The 12181-nt window shown below is 46.8% G+C and overlaps 1 protein-coding gene across 3 annotated transcripts in view; it reads right to left on the bottom strand.

The window, feature by feature from the left end:
* The window catches only part of SNX29 (sorting nexin 29), a 552967-nt gene that overhangs the window by 266321 nt on the left and 274465 nt on the right, over positions 1-12181 (bottom strand). The gene's annotated exons all lie outside the window — the stretch shown is intronic.

Genomic DNA, 12181 nt, shown 5'->3' on the forward strand with positions numbered 1-12181 from the left:
TAGGGCGAGATCTGAAAGCTCAGAAGTCAGCCCAGGAAAATGGGGAGGGAAGGGGACACTGAGAAGGGGTAGGGTTCTAGGTAAGAAACCAATGGGTACAAAGGTGACACAAGCTCACGGTGAGGTGAGCAACATGGCTGCAGGGGAAGATGAGAGCCACGGCATACAGGGTCTTACGGTAACACATAAAAAAGGGGTTACATTTTAATGACTCCACGGGCAAAGAGGAGCCACTGGAGTCTTAAGCAGGAAAACGGCCCAAGCCAACTGGGCCTGGGGTAGTTTTTCATTATTCCGTCCACGTGCATTAAACTCACCAGCTCCTTCCTCCCTGTCTCTGCATCTGCCCCCCACACCTCCAACTGCTATGGTTCCACATTGCTGGGGACAATCCCTAGATCTTCCCGGTGGGCTGGGCTCACCACACGTGACAGCCATGTCCCTTCACCTGGCGCATCCTCAACACTGACCTCGATAGGACAGTGCCGCCTATCCTCCCCTCCCCAACTGAGACCACACAACTCCTCTGGGAGCCCAAGAAGCAGCTTCAAGGAGCCACTTCCCGCCTCAAGAAGGAAAGCAAATATAAAACAGGCCCAAAATAGTGTGGGTCTGAAAAGCTGAAAAGCAGCCACCACAATGACAAGTATTTTTATCCGTCACCCAAAAAGGAGGAGCGGATCATCTTCCAAGTGTCTCTAAGGAAGTTCATCTGTTCCATCTCACGTGCTCCAGACTCCAGAAGCGCAAACAGAAATGAGGCTGTAACAGGAATGGCAGCCGAAGAACACCCAGGATGGAGACACCGAGCAAACGGAAGGGCCTGTGGTATCGTCGTCGATGGAGGGTGCTGACCCCACCATGAGACGGGAGAAGAGACGCCCAAAGATCTATGAGAGAAACCAGGAGGTGGGCAGGGACGAGCGAACACTAACGAGCCTGGAGTGTGGGCGTGTCTGCCACAGGAGCCGTGTGTCACCTGCCACTCCACACACCTGCCAAGTGCGAAGAGTGATGAAAGGCCTGGGGACGTGCAGGAGAGACAGAAGGCCCGTCCAGCGAGAAGGGCAACTGCCCAAAGTGGAACCTTTCCCTCTGCTACACTGGGCAGGTCACCTGAGCACACAGGAAGAGGCTGGGGACACGTGACGGGCACAAGAGCCATCGGCGGCAGAAACTAACACAACACTGTAAATCAACTACACTCCACTAAAAATTAATTGAAATAAAAGAGGCATCAGAAGAGCCCTGCCATCTGAGCAAGTGCCTGGGCTTGTGTGTGTCAATACAGCTTACGGCAGCGATTGTGCCTGTCAGCCAGAATTTCTTCCCATCATCCCTCCTCATCCTTCAATAACTCTCTTGGGTGTGACAAGCTCAGAGCCAGCACGCTCGTCGCTGCTTTCATCACCGTGGCTCCCCTTAGAGTTAAAAGTTAGAGCCAGCCAGCCAGCAAGGCCTGGTTCTGTCGCAGCAGAAATAGAAATGTTTTCCCTCTCCTGAGAACAAGGAAAATAAAGGGAACGGTGCCAGGCTAGAGAGGAAACATAACCTGGCCTGAAAGAGTTAATCAATCCTAGTTTTATTTTAACTGTTACTAATCTATAGTGTCTGTTGTTAGATGTGTCCTTCACAAAGCTAACCTGTCACCCCTAATCCTGTGTAATTTACATTCTGCACCTGGTATTTGCTCCCCCTTTGCTCTCTTGTAGCAAATCACCCCTTGTAGCTGTTTGCTTTCCAGAAGGGAGCTCCCACACTGATAACCCAGAGACTAATGGACCCCATTACTGGGTTTCCTGACTGCCAGCAGTGACTATTTTGAAACAATGCAAGAAGAAGAAGAATGCAAGATATTCACTGTTTTGATCTTTATCACTCACTTTGGACTGTGAACTCCCCTGTAAGAATCCCTGTAATTCAGCAGAGTGGGCGCACAGTTCTTGAGGCGCTAGTCTACTGTGTCTTCCCTTTGCCTGGCAAAGAAAATAAAAAGCCTCTGTATTTCTTATCTTCCAAATCTCTGTCTCGGCATTTTTATTCGGCATGGGTGCACAGGGAGCCAAGATTTGACAACAGTTTGTGTTTCTAGCTAAGCGTGAGGGGAAGAGCACTAACTCTGGAGTCAGCCAGCCAGGGTTCCATCCTAGGTCTACACATGAAGCCCTGTGACCTTGGGCCGGTGACTTGTCATCTCCAAGCCTTAGATTCCTCATCTGTAAGGATGTAGCAAACATTAGATTAGACAATCCAATGTGATGCTATTAGCACAGGGACTAAAAGTAGAATAAGCCCTCAACTTATGCTAACTGCTACTACCATCGTTGTCATCGATGTTTGGGGGTTGCTTTTCTCTAAGTAAATGTCACCAAAAGCCTAAGAGATCACAGAGTACCAAGCACATGACAGACTCTCAAAGAACACTGGTGGGAGACATTCTCTAGGATCAACAATCTAATTTCTTTAACTAATAAATTTCAAGTAAAGAAGAAAGGGAGAGAAGGGAAGATACAGATGGGAAACCTGCAGATTCAGAGAGATTTAAGAGGTCTATTAACGAATTACAATGTGTGGATGGACCCCATTTGGAAACTTATTCAAACATTTGTTTGGAATGAAAATTTGAACACTCACCAGATATTTGATGATGTTAAGAAATTACTGCTAATTTTTATTTAGGTGTGATATTACAGGATTTTTTTTCTTTTAAAAAATAGGAGGACCCTTATGTTGTATTAGAGATATATTTCACAATACTTTAGGAGGAAACAACGCTGTGCTTTGAACTTGCTTCAGCATATCTATGAGAAGCTGGGGAAGTAGGAAGATGTGTGGACAAAGCAAGATTGGCCATGACTTGGCCACCATTGCAGTTGGGTGATGGGTACGTGAAAGCTCATTATATTCTTCGGGCTATTCTTACATTCAAACTTTCCATAATAAAAATATATTTTGAATAAGGGAAGAGAATGTGAAGAACATATGTGTATATATATACATACACACACACACGTATAACTGAATCGCTATGTTGTACACCTGAAACTAACACAATATTGTAAATCAACGATACTTCAAATTTTAAAAATAGAATATTAAAAATAAGAAGAGAAAACACACACAAAATATTTTGAATAAAGTCCTGGACTGCCTGTGCTCTTCATTGGGGAACTAGTTCATTCACGCACAAGGGCACAGCAGAGGCCTGGGAAACCTGCAAGCCGTGGGGACACTGAAGCAGGAGATAGATGGGCCCCGAGTTAGACATGTACAACTAGCGTCCTGTTTACACTTCACAGGGCAGGAAAAAGTGGGTTTCGGGCTGGACACTTACAACTAGCCTCCTGTTTGCATTTCCTGAGACAGGAGATAGGTGGGCTTGAGGTTAGACATTTAAAATCAGCCTCCTGTTTGCTCTCCAAAATGGAAGCAATGACAGAGCCACGGTAAACAGCCAGGCTTTGTCTCTTGTGGATGTCCTAAGATAACAGTCATGGCAGGAACAGGGGCAAAACCCTGTTTGAGTAAAGGATCAAGGGATCTCCGCTTCCCCCCTCCTTGGGGCAAGGGAGACACCACACATGTGCAGAAAGGCTCCTTGGGGGTCAAAAGTCAGGGGACAACTCCAGGCCATGGTGACTCTTGCTTCTCCCAGATGCCTTCATGTCGTGACCCATCTTGGCTGAGAGGTGCCTGCACCCCTAAGGGGAGGGTCCTGAGACAAATTAGCCAGGGGGGGCAAAACAAGATGACTGGCTGGAAGTAAGACAAAGACCCGGAAAACTGTGCCCTCACAAAGGGGTTAAACTTCCCAGAGGCGCGACTCTGAGTTCACCCCTGCATCTTTCCGCGTGTACTTTGTCTTTCCAATAAACTTTTTACTTTTCTCTTTACCTTCTGCCTCCTCACCTGAATTCATTCTTGACAAGACAGGCAAGAACTAGGGATCCAGGCGCCAGCTGATGGCCCCTGTGGTCCAGTGGTTAAGACTCCCAGTCCGGACACTGAGATCTCGCTTCCAGCTACTGCTCGCTGCCGCTTACTGCTGCCTGCATCCGAAATCAACACCTCCTTGTCTCCAACCTATTCCATTTCCAAGAGTCAGGGCAGCCATGCTGGTGACAGGGCTATGGCTGATATTAACCGGAATTAACACAGAAAGCCAAGCAAAGGGGAGGAAGACCTCAGCTTGGCCATCTCACAGGAACTAGGTGCTAAGATTCCTTCCTCAGCAAACTGAGGGGGAGGAACAGGAAGCAAGGGGTCCTGCGATACTCTGATTTACTGTGGGCCGCAGTTCTCAGCTCACAGCTCCCAAAACTCTTGGAATTTCCTAAGTGTTGAGAATGATGAAGGTGTCTTTTTTGTTATGTTAATAAGATGACTTTTAGAAGCACCTAAGGATGGGGGCTGGGTGCCAGGAGAACCAATCCTGTGATTAGAAGGTTAGAACTTTTGGTCCTACCCCCTGGCCTCCAGGGAGGGGAGAGGCGCTGGAGATTGAGTCAATCACCAATGGTCTAAGACCCAGCAATCCCACTCCTGGGCATATACCCTGAGAAAACCATAATTCAACAAGAGTCATGTACCGCCATGTTCACTGCAGCTCTATTTACAATAGGCAGGACACGGAAGCAACCTAAGTGTCCATCATCAGATGAATGGATAAAGAAGATGTGGCACATATATACAACGGAATATTACTCAGCCATAAAAAGAAATGAAATTGAGTTATTTGTAGTGAGGTGGATGGACCTAGAGTCTGTCATACAGAGTGAAGTCAGTCAGAAAGAGAAAGACAAATACCGTATGCTAACACATATGTATGGAATCTAAGAAAAAAAAAATGTCATGAAGAACCTGGGGGTAAGACGGGAATAAAGACACAGACCTACTAGAGAATGGACTTGAGGACACGGGGAGGGGGAAGGGTAAGCTGGAACGAAGTGAGAGAGTGGCATGGATATATATACACTACCAAATGTAAAATAGATAGCTAGTGGGAAGCAGTCGCATAGCACAGGGAGATCAGCTCGGTGCTCTGTGTCCACCTAGAGGGGTGGGATAGGGAGGGTGAGAGGGAGACGCAAGAGGGAGGAGATATGGGGATATATGTATATGTATAGCTGATTCAGTTTGTTATATAGCAGAAACTAACACACCTTTGTAAAGCAATTATACTCCAATAAAGATGTTAAAAAAAAATCACCAGTGGTCAATGATTTCATCATTCCTGCCTCTGTAATGAAGCTTCTATTTTTATGGATAGGACAGGGTTCCAAAAGCTTCCAGGGTGGTGAACACATGGGGATCTGGGGAGATGGCGTGGCTAGAGAGGGCATGGACGCCCGGTGCCCCTTCCCCATACCTGGTCCTATGTATCTCTTCCATCTGGCTCTTCCTGACTTATATCCTTCTACAATATACCAGTAATCTAGTGAGTAAAATTTTGAGTTCTGTGAGACGCTCTAGCAAATTCATCGTCTTGGGAACCTCTGATTTATAGCCAGTCGGTCAGAAGCACAGGTAATAATCTGGGCTCACAACTAACTGGTGTCTGAAGTGGAGGGTGATCTTGTGGGACTGGCCTCTCACCTGTAGAATGTGATGCTATCTCTGGGTAGACAGTGTCAGAATTCAGTTGAATTCTCAGACACTCCGCTGGTGTGGGAAAGCCTACACACACACACGCACGCACGCACGCACGCACACGAATTGGGTGAGGAACCATTTTTCAGGCCCCCTAAAAGGTGCTCTGTTAAAAGAAGTCAGTCAGTCAGTCTCTCTCTTTCTCTCTGATATTCCAATCTGAGATTTCCTAGGACTGGCATGGGCCTCCTTTAGAAGATTTTTTAATGGTATTGTGGTTTTGTTTTGTTTTGTTAAGAGCTCTTATATTTTACAGATACAGCCTTGAAATAGGAGTGGAATGATATGAAAACTCAGGTTTGCTTCAAAATACCACAAGAGACTGGGAGTAGGATGGGACAGAGATGATGCAAAACTGACCAGGAGTTATTAACGGTCGAAGCATGATGATGGGTATTTAGAGGCTGATTAAACCTCTAAATTTTCCATTTTTGTATCTTTTCCATAATAAAAAGATTTTAAGAATTCCTTGGAGATTTGGCCTTGTTAGTCATTCACACTTTAGTGGGAATTACCCCTATCCCTCCAGAAGGGAGAACTCCTTACCAATTTTCATTCATACATAACAATTTTGCTTCAACACCCAGTTTTGCATGGTGAGCAAACTTTGTTCCCCTGACAAGGTGAGAGCCCGGTCTCAATCCGCTCAGTATCATGAGATATTAAAAAACAAAAACAAATTCACATCAAACTCTTCATTTTGAGCAGCAGTTTAATGGAGATGTCAGCTCAGAGTTCTGTATCCTGAGTCCTTACACAGAATCCAGTCTTTTATTTAAAAGCCTGTTTTCTTTTGCATAAAAATGACTCCCAGATATATCAAGAGTGTTGGAACCCATTGGTGCCAATTTATGAAGCCAGGGCTGGTGGTATAACTGCCCCCAAGGTCCTGGCTGCTTCAGGAACTTTTCCATTTTATTAAAATGATGGTCACATTCAGAGTTTTCCACAGCGTGTGATTATGAATGTATTTTTCACCAGCTTGATGCTTAAGCTAACTTTTCCATTAATAGTAACTCTGCCATCATAATGAGAACAAATGCCGCTTACACATTTATTTCACCCATGAACAAAATTCAGGGGCTAACTACAGTCACACAGTAAATGACAAGTATCCTATAATTTGAAAAATCAGTCAACAGCCAGCTGAGTCCCTCCACACAGGAGGAAGTAAAGATCCGTTTGCTGAGGATGGACTGGCAGTATTGTACACAGCACAGAGGCGAGCAAACAATGGGGAAGCAGGGCTGTGATCAAGACTTAGTACAGTATGAAAAAGGCAGAACAAAGGAGCCCCAAAGGAGAGGAAGAGGAAACAGCATCTATGGATTGCAGACACTTACAAAACTTCACATGAACTAAGGTATTTTGGAGGTAAGTAACAGAGACAGATTCTAACCTGAGCTACAAAGGAATTACTGTAAACAGTCAGGAAATTAGGAGAACCTGGCCCAGAGAAGGACCTGAAACCAGAACAGCTCTGGCCAGTTCACACAGGAACAAATGAAGGGTCATCAGGACCCAGTTACTGAGTAAGTGGCCTCTGAAGGATTCTCGCCGCTCTTGCTTAATTTAGGAGTTAAAGCCCCAACTGCCCTGGCTCAGGTCACATGCCTGCCCTGGGGCCAAAGTAGGGCAAAGTACCTAAGATCTACTCTCCTAGCAAGACCGCAAGACACGGTGGGGTCATCATTCCTCCAAAGGAAATCAGGACAGAAGGAAGAAAAGAAAGCACTCCTGTCCACTACGGGTACTGAACCTGATTCTTTATATTTAATCCTCAAAGTAACCCTACCAGTAGGTATTACCAGCTCAACTTTACTGACAGAGAAACTGAGGCTTAGAGAGGTCAGGTGGCCTGCCCAGGAACGAATGCATGGCGGTGAGGGACCAATCTGAACTGAGTCTGACATGGGACACCTGTGCTCTCCAAGCCACCGGGCTGCAGGAGGCGACGCAGGACCAAAGTCCAAATGCCGCCAACAATTCTACACTTTTCTTGATGGCAACTGCTAGAAAGGAATGGAAAAATCTCCGGAGACGAATCCAAACCAAAAGGATTGCACTTGCGGGAGGTAAAGAGGAACCTTAGAGCAGATCTATCTGGGACGTGTCCAGTATCTTTTATCCTCAAAATCCCTGGTGAGAACAAATCCATTTCCTCTAATATGTAGCTCTTCAGGAGGGATGGGAAGTGGACAAAAGAAATTTCCGAGTGTCATAACTAACAACCCCAAAGAAAAGGGGAGGAATGTTCTAGAAGCTCCAGTTAGGTGCCCAAGCTCTGCAAGACTGCTGTTAAAGACACAGCTCTAGGAGCCCATGAGGCAGGCGTCACTCTATGTCTGCACTTCTGGCATGTCAACCCTGTTTCCTAATTATCATAACGGACGTGTCTGCCTCACCCCCCAGGCCTGGAGCTTCCCCAGAGGCAGGTAATGTGTCTTGTTCGTCTTTGTAACCTACGACAAGCCTTGGTTACACAGATGCTACCCACGGGTGAAGCATCAATAACTTCACAATCAAAAAAAGAGGACAAACTCAGTCTAGGGAAGAAAACGCCACTTGAGGAACGTCTCAGCTTCAGACTCACATCTCTCGTGGCTCATCTCCTAGAATCGTCAACTCTACTGCTCCCAGGGTAGGGGAGGCCACTGAGGGTAGAGAAAGGAAGTTGAAGGCTGGACCCTTAGGAGGTAGTCAGTAAATTTGTGCTACATGAGACGGTAGCGCCCATCTTTCTCTCAAGATCCCCTCCAGACTCTCCAAGCTCAAATTCCCCCTAAAACTGACGGCCAGGAAAACGTGTGCCTCCCCCAAAGAGCCGTGCTTCCTCTTATTAGATATGGAGTCCCTTCTGCCAGGAGGCTGAGTTACAGGGGTGCCTTGCACAACCCACTCTCCACCTGAGAGTGGAGAGAAGTCCATCCATCACTCTTTAAACATGACCCGGAACAGCCGAACCCACTTGACGGACTGTCATCCCCTTCGATACTTACAGAGCTCCTACTGTATGCTGGAGCCGAACGAGGCAATGAACATACAGTAAAAAAAAGATAACGTCGTAGCCTGGCATTCTACTGCAAGCGGCTTCAGAATCGAGTAGGTCCGAGCACGGGTGGGAGGCGTTCCCTCCTCCTGCAGTAACTGAGGGTGTGGGACGAGGCCCCACCAGCACCATGCCAAACGGCCGACGTGCCATGTTTCTGTCAGCTACTGCTGGCAACCCTCACCTCCCTCCACGTATTCTCTCAAATGGGACGAGTGACTGGCCCTTCTCTTAGGTGTCTCTTTTTCTCACTGAGCCTGGCCTTCCAGAACACAGCAGGACGATGGGTTTGGGTTCTGGTGCTAGATGGCCTGAGGGATTCGGACCCAGTTCTGCTTCTTACCAGCTGAGAAATCTTAGACAAGCTACTTCACGTCTCAAAACCCCATCTGTCAACAGTACCTTCCCTCGAGGAACCCTGCTGAGGATTGCAAGAGTTCATCGACGTAAAGACTTAGCACAGTAACCAGAATTGAAAGTATGCGCTGATGGCTAGCTGCTAGTATTACAGCGGCTCTTACATAATGAGTGTTTTGATAGCAGTGTTCTTTCCCTGCCAGATTAACCTACACCTGCCAGAATTCTCTTTTCCCTCTTGTTTTCAAAAGTTGACCACCACAGGGTGTCAGGAACAATCTTTGCACAATCTTTCCTGTCCTGGGCCCTGATTCTCACCAGCTACTACATACGGTGTTGCTTTGGGTTCTGAGCTGTCCATGCAGCGTGCTGTGTATGTGTGCAGGGAGGTGGAATGGTTTTAATGCTTTGAAAGACACCTAGAGAAAGAAGGTTCAGGAACTCCCTTTTCATTGGGATGAATCACAGAAGAGTTATTCACAATTGTTGGGGTATTTTAAATAGTCATATTATTTAAAGTGATATATTTCTTCTTCCTTTGCCCTTTCGAAATGGGAAGAGCAATGCCTCAACTCTTCCCCCTCATCCTTTCACTACTCCACTCCAACACACGTTCACAACTCTTTCTTGGTAAAAACCAACCCATTAATAAAATGACAGCCGAGCATCACGAAGAATGGGTTTGATTAATGCCAACAAAGAGCGTTCGGCAAAAGTCGTGGTGAAATGAAACACTAATGTTATTCAGAGATGAGAGATCACTGACAGGATCTCACTTTGCAAACAAAAACAGAATGAAAAATCAGTGCGGCGTAGTAAATGCCACTGGAGGACCATCTCTGCTTCAACCTCACCTCTCTCCCAGCTTGCTGACTACAGCCATCGACTCCACTGCTCCCAGTGTAAGAGGATCACAGGAGGACGTGAAAGAAGGCTTACGGCTGGCAAGAGAGTCTTTTACCCTGATGTGGGAGTTCAACACCTACCTCTCTTGCAGGCAACAAGAGCAACGATGCAAGGGGATCCGACAGTAACTTCACATCACACCTGGATCTTCCCCGCACATCGCAGTTGGAGTGCAGTGAGGTGGTGAGGCTTTCTCATGGTCAAAATGGGTGGTGGGGGCTTCCCTGGTGGCGCAGTGGTTGAGAGTCTGCCTGCCGATGCAGGGGACACGGGTTCGTGCCCCGGTCCGGGAAGATCCCACATGCCGCGGAGCGGCTGGGCCCGTGAGCCATGGCCGCTGGGCCTGCGCGTCCGGAGCCTGTGCTCCGCAACGGGAGAGGCCACAACAGTGAGAGGCCCGTGTACCGCAAAAAAAAAAAAAAAAGTTGGTGCTGACAGGGCACCCAACCAACACTGAATCAACCAACCAAGCAACCAAGCAGCCGGCCCAAGAGTGAACTACAGTGTTTCCTCAGTGGGTCAAGCAGCCAGTCCCTTCCTCCCAAGCCCCTCCGAGTTTCTGACGAGCATGTCAATCCCCCAGATCGCTGCCCCAGGCCCGGCACCCAAAGGAATCCAGAGACACGAGCACTGGTCTCTAAGCTGTGCGGGTCTGACCACATCCTTACAAGTGGACACCTTGCCCTGGTTCTCCTGAAGGGACAGAAGCTCCCAACCCCCTTTCACTCTGGTAAGAACCCTTCACCCTTCCTAGCTCAGCAGCCCTTCCTTCATTCAGCAAACCAGAGCCACCCCTGTCCCAGGAGAATTTCAAAGACTTTCACTCAAGGGCTATTTAGCTAAATTCACCGCCTGTCAACAGTCACTGAGAATACAGTGATGAAAGAGTCTCTGCCATCCAGAGACCCGGAGTCCACTAGGATTGTCACAGTTCTGAGGGTAAGGGGCCCGCTCCCCTCTCCACCCAGGCTTTCTGCCACAGCCAACTCTGGTCTCGTGATCCCTCTGAATGAAGGTCCACGGATGGGCAGAGTGGTGCGCAGAGACGCTGCAGGGACCACCTCCCCGTGCCCAGGCCCTCCCATCCCGGTTTTTAACTCCTCACCCAGTCGCCTGTTTGGCTGAGACCTTGGCTTGCTTTCCCTTGAGCTCACCTGAGTTAGAACTCAAGTTGCTTCTAAAGTCAGCTCCCTTCTTTCGAGGTCATTCAGAGACAGAGGAAACAGACCACAAGGATGGCAGCCTGAACCAGAATGAGCTCAGGGGCTGCTCCTCAAAGGCCCTACCCCTGAAGCCCACCCCAGGTCAGGCACGTCTCCACGGCAACTGTAGGTGTTTTTCTGATTCCAAAAATAAAACTTACTCACCATAGAAGATTTAGAAAGTACTAAGTATAGGTGTATACTTTTATGTGTGTATGTACACAAACATACATGACTTGTAATAAATACTACCACCACTAGATCACCACGACACATACACACGCCTGTATATATATTAGTTACCTAATCAAAAACTTACTCTCCCAGCTTTACCATTGAGTATGGTGATAATTAATGGTTTCTGACAAAAGCATCTGATCATACCAAAAAAGGACCTTTATTCTTCATGTACCGAGAATATTTTATCAGATGTCGATGATGAGTGTTACCAAATGGACATTTTGGTACCTATCAAGATAAATATCCAGTTTTTCTCCTTTGATTTATTAATGGGCGGACTTGATGGATGAATTTCCTAATGTTAAACCATCCTAGAAATCCTAAATACATTTTAACTTTTTATATATGTTGTTCCTTTAATATATGACTGAATTTGACAGAGCGATACCTTTCTGGAATTGTTACGTATCCATGCACAAACGCTACCAGTCTATACTTTTCTTGTTTCTGCTATCTCTGTCAGATTTTTTATACTGGAGTGATACACACTTGAACCAAGGTACAGATATAGATAAAAAATGCTCTAAGAAAATATAAATAGTTAAGGGCTTTCTGTATACAGCTTGAAGGGCGCCCTGAAAATCACCACAGAACCATCCAGGCTTGCTGCCTTCTTGGGATACAGTTCTTTCTTAACTTTTATAACTTTCTTCCACAGATTTTTTTGGTCCCTTCAGGTAGCCTGCCTCATCTTCAATGAATTTTGATACTGAATGCGAGCCTAGAAAACAGTCCATCTCATCCCTATTTCCCCATTTCTCAGCACAAAGTTGTATGT

This window comes from Globicephala melas, chromosome 15, assembly GCF_963455315.2.
Source record: "Globicephala melas chromosome 15, mGloMel1.2, whole genome shotgun sequence".
NCBI classification, from domain to species: Eukaryota; Metazoa; Chordata; class Mammalia; order Artiodactyla; family Delphinidae; genus Globicephala; species Globicephala melas.